The sequence below is a fragment of the Nelumbo nucifera genome, chromosome 1, assembly GCF_055504915.1.
Source record: "Nelumbo nucifera cultivar China Antique chromosome 1, China Antique-T2T, whole genome shotgun sequence".
Classification (NCBI taxonomy): domain Eukaryota; kingdom Viridiplantae; phylum Streptophyta; class Magnoliopsida; order Proteales; family Nelumbonaceae; genus Nelumbo; species Nelumbo nucifera.
Genome location: NC_142649.1, coordinates 157,731,146 through 157,737,483, shown reverse-complemented (window position 1 = coordinate 157,737,483; position 6,338 = coordinate 157,731,146).

Below are 6,338 nucleotides of genomic sequence, written 5' to 3'. Positions count from 1 at the left end.
TACTAGTATTCTCATGCTTGTCAGACTTGCCAGGGATATGAATCAGAAACCACCTCCGCACTGATATTTGATGCTATTTCTATTGGAAATTTGGAAATGCTATTCCTATTACCGTCTCTCAACCAGAACTGACGTGCTATGTTTTTGTAATCATCTTAAGTGCACACAATAGCAAGCGTAGCTTCAGAATTAGTGGTTAAGTGTAGGCAGAAATTGCTCCTATATACTCTAGCACTGCAGGTCGCAAAGTGCGAGGAATCTTGTATATATATATTGCAAGCACTGGTTGTCAATCTGAGTGTCGTTCACCACTCTTGTCTGCCTCTTGAGAGCTCATCAGCCGATCCAGTTTGAAGGATGATGATAGATCATAGCGTATGATACGGCTGATTTTCCATTTTGACTTTCACTGTGCTGTGATTTTTTTTCTTTTTAATTTTAAGTTAACAAGGGCATCAACTTTAGAAAAGTTTTTTGAAGTCCTGGCTAAGTGACCTATCATCGTTTTAAAAATTGACCCGGAAATTGAACCGTTTTGACTATCTGTTACTGGGTCAAACTGTTCGACCATCCAGTCCAAACCCTGGTCGGATGGCTTTGGGGTTCAAAACCTGATCAGAGCCATGACCGGTTCTTGAGTCAACCGGTCCAACTGTCTGGTCCGGTATGGTTTTCAAAACCACGGACCTGATGACTTAATTCACATGTTCCTGTTTAACAAATGGTTCGAACATCTAGATTGACTGCTTAGGGTGAGCATTGTTTGGTTAACAAAAAAATTCAGTTTGGGTTTCAGTTTTTGAGTTCAAATCTGTGCCCCACAACGTCCCACAGCACATCTCTGCCCTGTATTGTGAACATCTCCCAATGATAGTACCAGTCTTGATGATATCATCATCGAGAGATGTTCCCAATACACGGCAGGGATGTGTTGTGGGACGTTGTGGGGCGCTAAGCACCCTTGTGGCGCACAGATGTGAACTCCCAGTTTTCTGCTTTGGAATGTTGTTTAACTGAATTAACTAAGTTTTATTATATACAATATATTTAATATAATATTAATGATGTTTAAATCAAATTTTCACCTCTACGAGCACTTGCCTAAAATAAAGAATCTATATATAACCTAAAAGCAAAAGGCGCTGAACTGCTATTCATTTGTCAAATGGAATCTTTATTTTATATAACCTAAATGAAATCTTATAATCTTTCCCTTTTCATCTTTTAACCATTAACATTATAAATTTAATTAATTATAATGATGTCATTGAATAAAACAAAAAACAATTATAGCATGTCTTTTTTCCTTTTCTTTTTTCATATTTGATACTAAACATGTAATCATTTACAATGGTGCCACTAGTAACTATTTATAATAATGTCATTAAACTTCTACCTTTTTCATATTTGTTAAAAATTGTCTTTATCTCTCATTTTATTTATAATCGGGCCGTGTTGGGTCGTGTCGTGCAGGCCATGCAATGCGGATTGTGCTTCCCTCCCCTGGGATACTTTAGAGGGTCGGCCTGGCATAGCCTCAACCCAAGCCCGCATAGGCCTATGTCATACTGTGAGCCGAGCTGGTCCGTGGGCCAAGTCTTAGGATAGGTGGGGCCACAAATCGGGCTAAGTCATGTTTTTATAAATTAAAAAATAGATAAAAAATTAAAAAAAAAATCTTAAATTTTTATTTTATATGAATTTTAATGTGTACACTTGTTTATATATGCAATAATAAATTGAAAACAAAATTATATATATATATATATATATATTGATATATTATATAATTATTGTATACAATATACGGCCCGAGCTTGTGTAAGCCCGTGTCGTGCCATAGGCTGGGTTGGTCTACGAGCCAAATCTTAGGCCAGGTCAGGCCATGAACAAGACTAAGCCATGTTTTTTAAAAATTTTGAAGATCTTAAAATTGAAAAAATAGACAAAAAAATTAAAGATCTTAAAATTTTATTTTAGCTTGAGCCCACACAGGCCCTTGTCGTGCCACAGGCCAAGTCAAGCCATGAACCGGGCTAAGCTTGTTCATGGGCTCGGTAACCCAGTAGTTCAACCCAACCCATTAATGGTGCTAAATTAATTAATTAAATAATTTTAGATAGCCTTTACCAATCTTGTGTTGATAATACATAAAGTTTTATTTATTTATTTATTTTACTTATTTTACTAAATTATTTACCTAATTAATAATTTAATAATCTAACAAATTATTATTGCTAGCAAGGTAAAACATAAAATTGTGTATATATTTATTCTCTCACTTGATTGTATTTATCTCATTTATTTTATAAATTTATTTATTTATTAAATTAAATTAAATTAAATATTATTAACTATTTACAATTATTCCACTATATAAAACAAAAATACAATAATAAAAGTCATCTCTCCCTCTTTCACTCTATTGCCCGATGGCTGTTATTATTTTATTTTATTAAATTAAATATATTATTATCCATAAATTTTTCTTTATTTTAAATAGATTTTTTTCAATAAACTTTTATTTAAAAATTTATCTTTCACATTTTTTTTCCTATATAATAGTTTACCTTTGACCCGCACCCAACCAATAGTTCAAGGGGGGGGGGGGGGGGGTGTTATCTTGAAATAAAAAATTAATTGAAAAAACAATAATATTAGGGTAAATTTTAAAGTGAAAATTCCTAACCAATATCATATACTTTAGGGATTGTCTCAAGTTAGTCTCTAAACTTCAAAACGTGCTATTGCAGTATCTTAAACTTTCAAACTGTTAGTTATCTCTACTACTTGATGACATGTGCCACTTAACTTTTTAAAATGTCAAAAGGACCCTTCAAAAGAAGACATTGTTCATTGTATTTTGAACTAGTTGTTTCTACAATTTTCTAATCCAACATCCCTGTCTATTTGGAAAGCCAGTGGCAATGAGTTGTTGACTCCAATGCAGCCTTTGAATTTCGCACAACGAGAGCTGATGGAGGGTGGTTTGACCCGACCTCCTAACCAGGTGACACGTGGACATGACTCAGTGTAAGTGACAGCTCAGCATGACAGCTTGGCCAAAACTCGGTGTAATGAGCTCGCTGAAACCCCAGTACAATAACTCTGCAAGACAGCTCGCTACAGCTCAAGGCAGCTCGCTACAGCTCAAGGCAGCTCGCTATTGGAGCTCACTATAAAGGAGTTCGCTACAAGGGAGATCGCTACAAAGGAGCTCGCTATTGAATAACTCGGAGCCTTCGGGAAACTCCCAACCCAACAAGACCGCGCTTGTCAGACTGCTCCCACGTCTCTTGTCTGACGGCGCAACACCTGCCAGTCCAGAGGATTGCACCCACGTCTCACGACTAGCGGCGTGGTACACGCCGGCTCTGCATAACGTCTCTCAACTGACAGGACCATACACTGCGACGGATACCTGCCCCAATCGAATCAGCTTGGCGAATAAAGGCTGTAGCAGAGGATCAAAGGCGGTTACACCCAATTTGACAGAACATCAATATATAAAGGTCCCGATCCCCAAGGGACAAGGTAACTTGAACAAGGTGATTTCGCTCTATCTGCACTCTTAGCTCTCTTACTATTCTCTGTAGTTCTATTTCAGAGTTCTAACTTAAGCATCGGAGTGTTCCTACCGGGCAAACTCCCCGAGAATCCTTCATTGTCTTCTCCATCTCAGGTACTGTCCGCTGCCAGCTAGGAGCCAGGCCACCGCCAGGTAGGAGTGACCAGATCGTGCTACATCATTTGGTGCGTTCTGTGGGAATGCTTCAAAAAGCCTTCCACCAAAACTTTGCAAACTTTGGTTCTCATGGCTTCCTCCAGCAACGCAGCACGTAGTGCAGAAATGAACACCGTCGGGGGGCAACTCCAGGTCTCAGCGGTGTGTATTGGATAGTTCACCATCCCCCTCTCTGCGGATGGAGTTCCCATCCTGAACGTGCCTTAGACAATGGCACCCGTGAACGCTCCACTCCCTTCCATGGTTGGAACGACCTTCACTGAACCCTCTCTTGTTCCTCCCGTGGTCTCTCAAAATCAGTTTGAAGACCTAGTGCAATGCATGCGAGCCATGCAAGCTCAGATGCAACAGGTCCAGTAGTTCCAACTATATCAGCAGCAAGTGCTACACCAAGTTTCTCAGCATCACTATCAGCAGCAGTTTCCTCTGCTACCTCAGACCTAGCAGCTGCTTTCTCCTAGACATCTGGCCGCTCAACAAGTTTGGCCTCACTGCCAGAACGAGCGTCCTCGCCGGGGAGAGACCTCTCAGACCCAGAATCCTCTCAAGAGTCAAGTCTCATCCCACGGGAGGAAGGAAAGACCTATTACCCCTGCCTTGCTGCGCGCAGTCAGGTCAGGAGGGTCCCAGCCTACCAGGCCCGCATCACCTCAGCTTTCTAAGTTCATGGCCCCGCTTGTGGAGAATTAGTTTGAATTCTTGGCCGCAGACTCCAGGCAAGATCCCTCTATCTGCAGCCATTACCAGCAGTCCATCCCCCTCCCTGCGAAAATTGTGCCTGACAAAACCGAGGTCAGAAGCACCAATGCGGAGCCCGCAAAGAAGCAGTGGAGACGTCATCGTGCTCGACGAATTGCAACACACAACCTGCCCGAGCTCAAGGGTAAGGAAGAGGTAAGCTCGGGCGAGGTGAAAGCTACTCCACTCCTCTCTGTACCATCCCCTCTGTCTCCAGAACTCTTGGCCGTCCCGATGCCTAAGGACTTCAAACTGCCTCCCCTGGGCAAATATGATGGATCGTTCGACCCGAATGATCACGTAGACGCCTTTCAGTCACAGATGCACTTGGCAAGGGCTATTGAGTCCTGCATGTGCGTGGCTTTTTCCACCACTATCAAAGGAGTAGCCCGTACATGGTACAGGAACCTCGCGCCCAGATCAATAAGAAGTTGGACGCAATTTGTGCAAGTTTTCACTTCTCACTTCGTCATCAGCAAGCGGTGCTCGAGGACCTAGGAGAGCCTTCTTGGCATAGTCCAGAGGGAAGGAGAATCTATCTGAAGTTACATCAAGCAGTTCAACGATGCTTGTTTACAGATACCTGACTTGGACTCCACAGTTCGGCTCACTGCGACCAAGAGAGGCATCACGCACAAAGAATTTAAGTGGCACGTGGTGGTTAATCGGCCCAAGATGGTAACCGAGTTCCTCATGCTCATGGACCAGTTTATAGGGACGGAGGAGGAAATCAACCAGAAGGGTGAGCAGGTTCCTGACGAAAGAAAAAGGGAAGTCGAGTCCTCTACCCAAGGGGACAGCAAGAAGAAGAAAGACCTAGCTCGAGGGGCAAGGCCAGGTCATCCTTTCCGAGCTCCACCAGCAGAGAGGACATACTACACATCCCTGAATGTGAAGCGGGCCGAGATCCTTATGGCGATCAAGGACACCCCGTACGTGAAGTGGCCACCCCGATTGAAAGGGGACCCTAATGTAAGGAATAAAAATTTGTTTTGTAGCTTTCATAAAGATCACAGTCATAGTATCGAGAGTTGTTAAAACCACTGCGATGAGATAGAGGAGCTCATCCGTTGTGGATATTTACGAAATTTTGTATAGAGTAATAATAATAATAAAGCAAGTCGGTAGGGGGAGCAAAGTAGAGATGCTCCAGAATCCAGCAGGCAAGCAGAACAGCCACAAAGGCAGCCCCCCGGAAGAAAGACCAGTTTGGGGGACTATCCATGTGATCGTCGGAGGATCGATCGTCACTGGCTGCACCTCGGCTACAGCTCGGACGTCAACCTGCGAGGTCGAAAGGGAAGACCAGAACCCACCGAAGCGGCCAAGGACGGAAGACCCGATCTTCTTCACAGAAGACGACGCGCGCGGAGTCCACTACCCCCATGATGATGCGCTCGTTGTGAAGATGAGGATCAACGACTTCGAAGTCAAGCGTGTCCTCATCGACTCCGGCAGCTCGGCGGACATTCTTTTCAAACGGCGTTTGACAAGCTCCAGCTCCAAGAAAGCGACCTCAGGCCCACAAATATTCCCTTGGTGAGCTTCAGCGGAGCGGAAGTTAGGCCTCTGGGGAGAATTACTGTACCTGTTGAGGTCTGCAGTTGGCCTAGCATAGTGAGACTCAACCATGACTTCTTGGTGGTCGCGACTCCCTCCCCATACAATGCCATAATAGGTCGGCCCATCACCCACGCCCTACGTGCGGTGGTCTCCACCTACTATCTGGCGATGAAGTTCCCTACGGACTTCGGAGTTAGGGAGGCGCAAGGCGATCAGCTTGAGTCTCGCAAGTGATACGTCGCCACCCTCAAAGGGAAAGCCAAGGTGGCAGACGACCTCGAGCTGGAGCGAC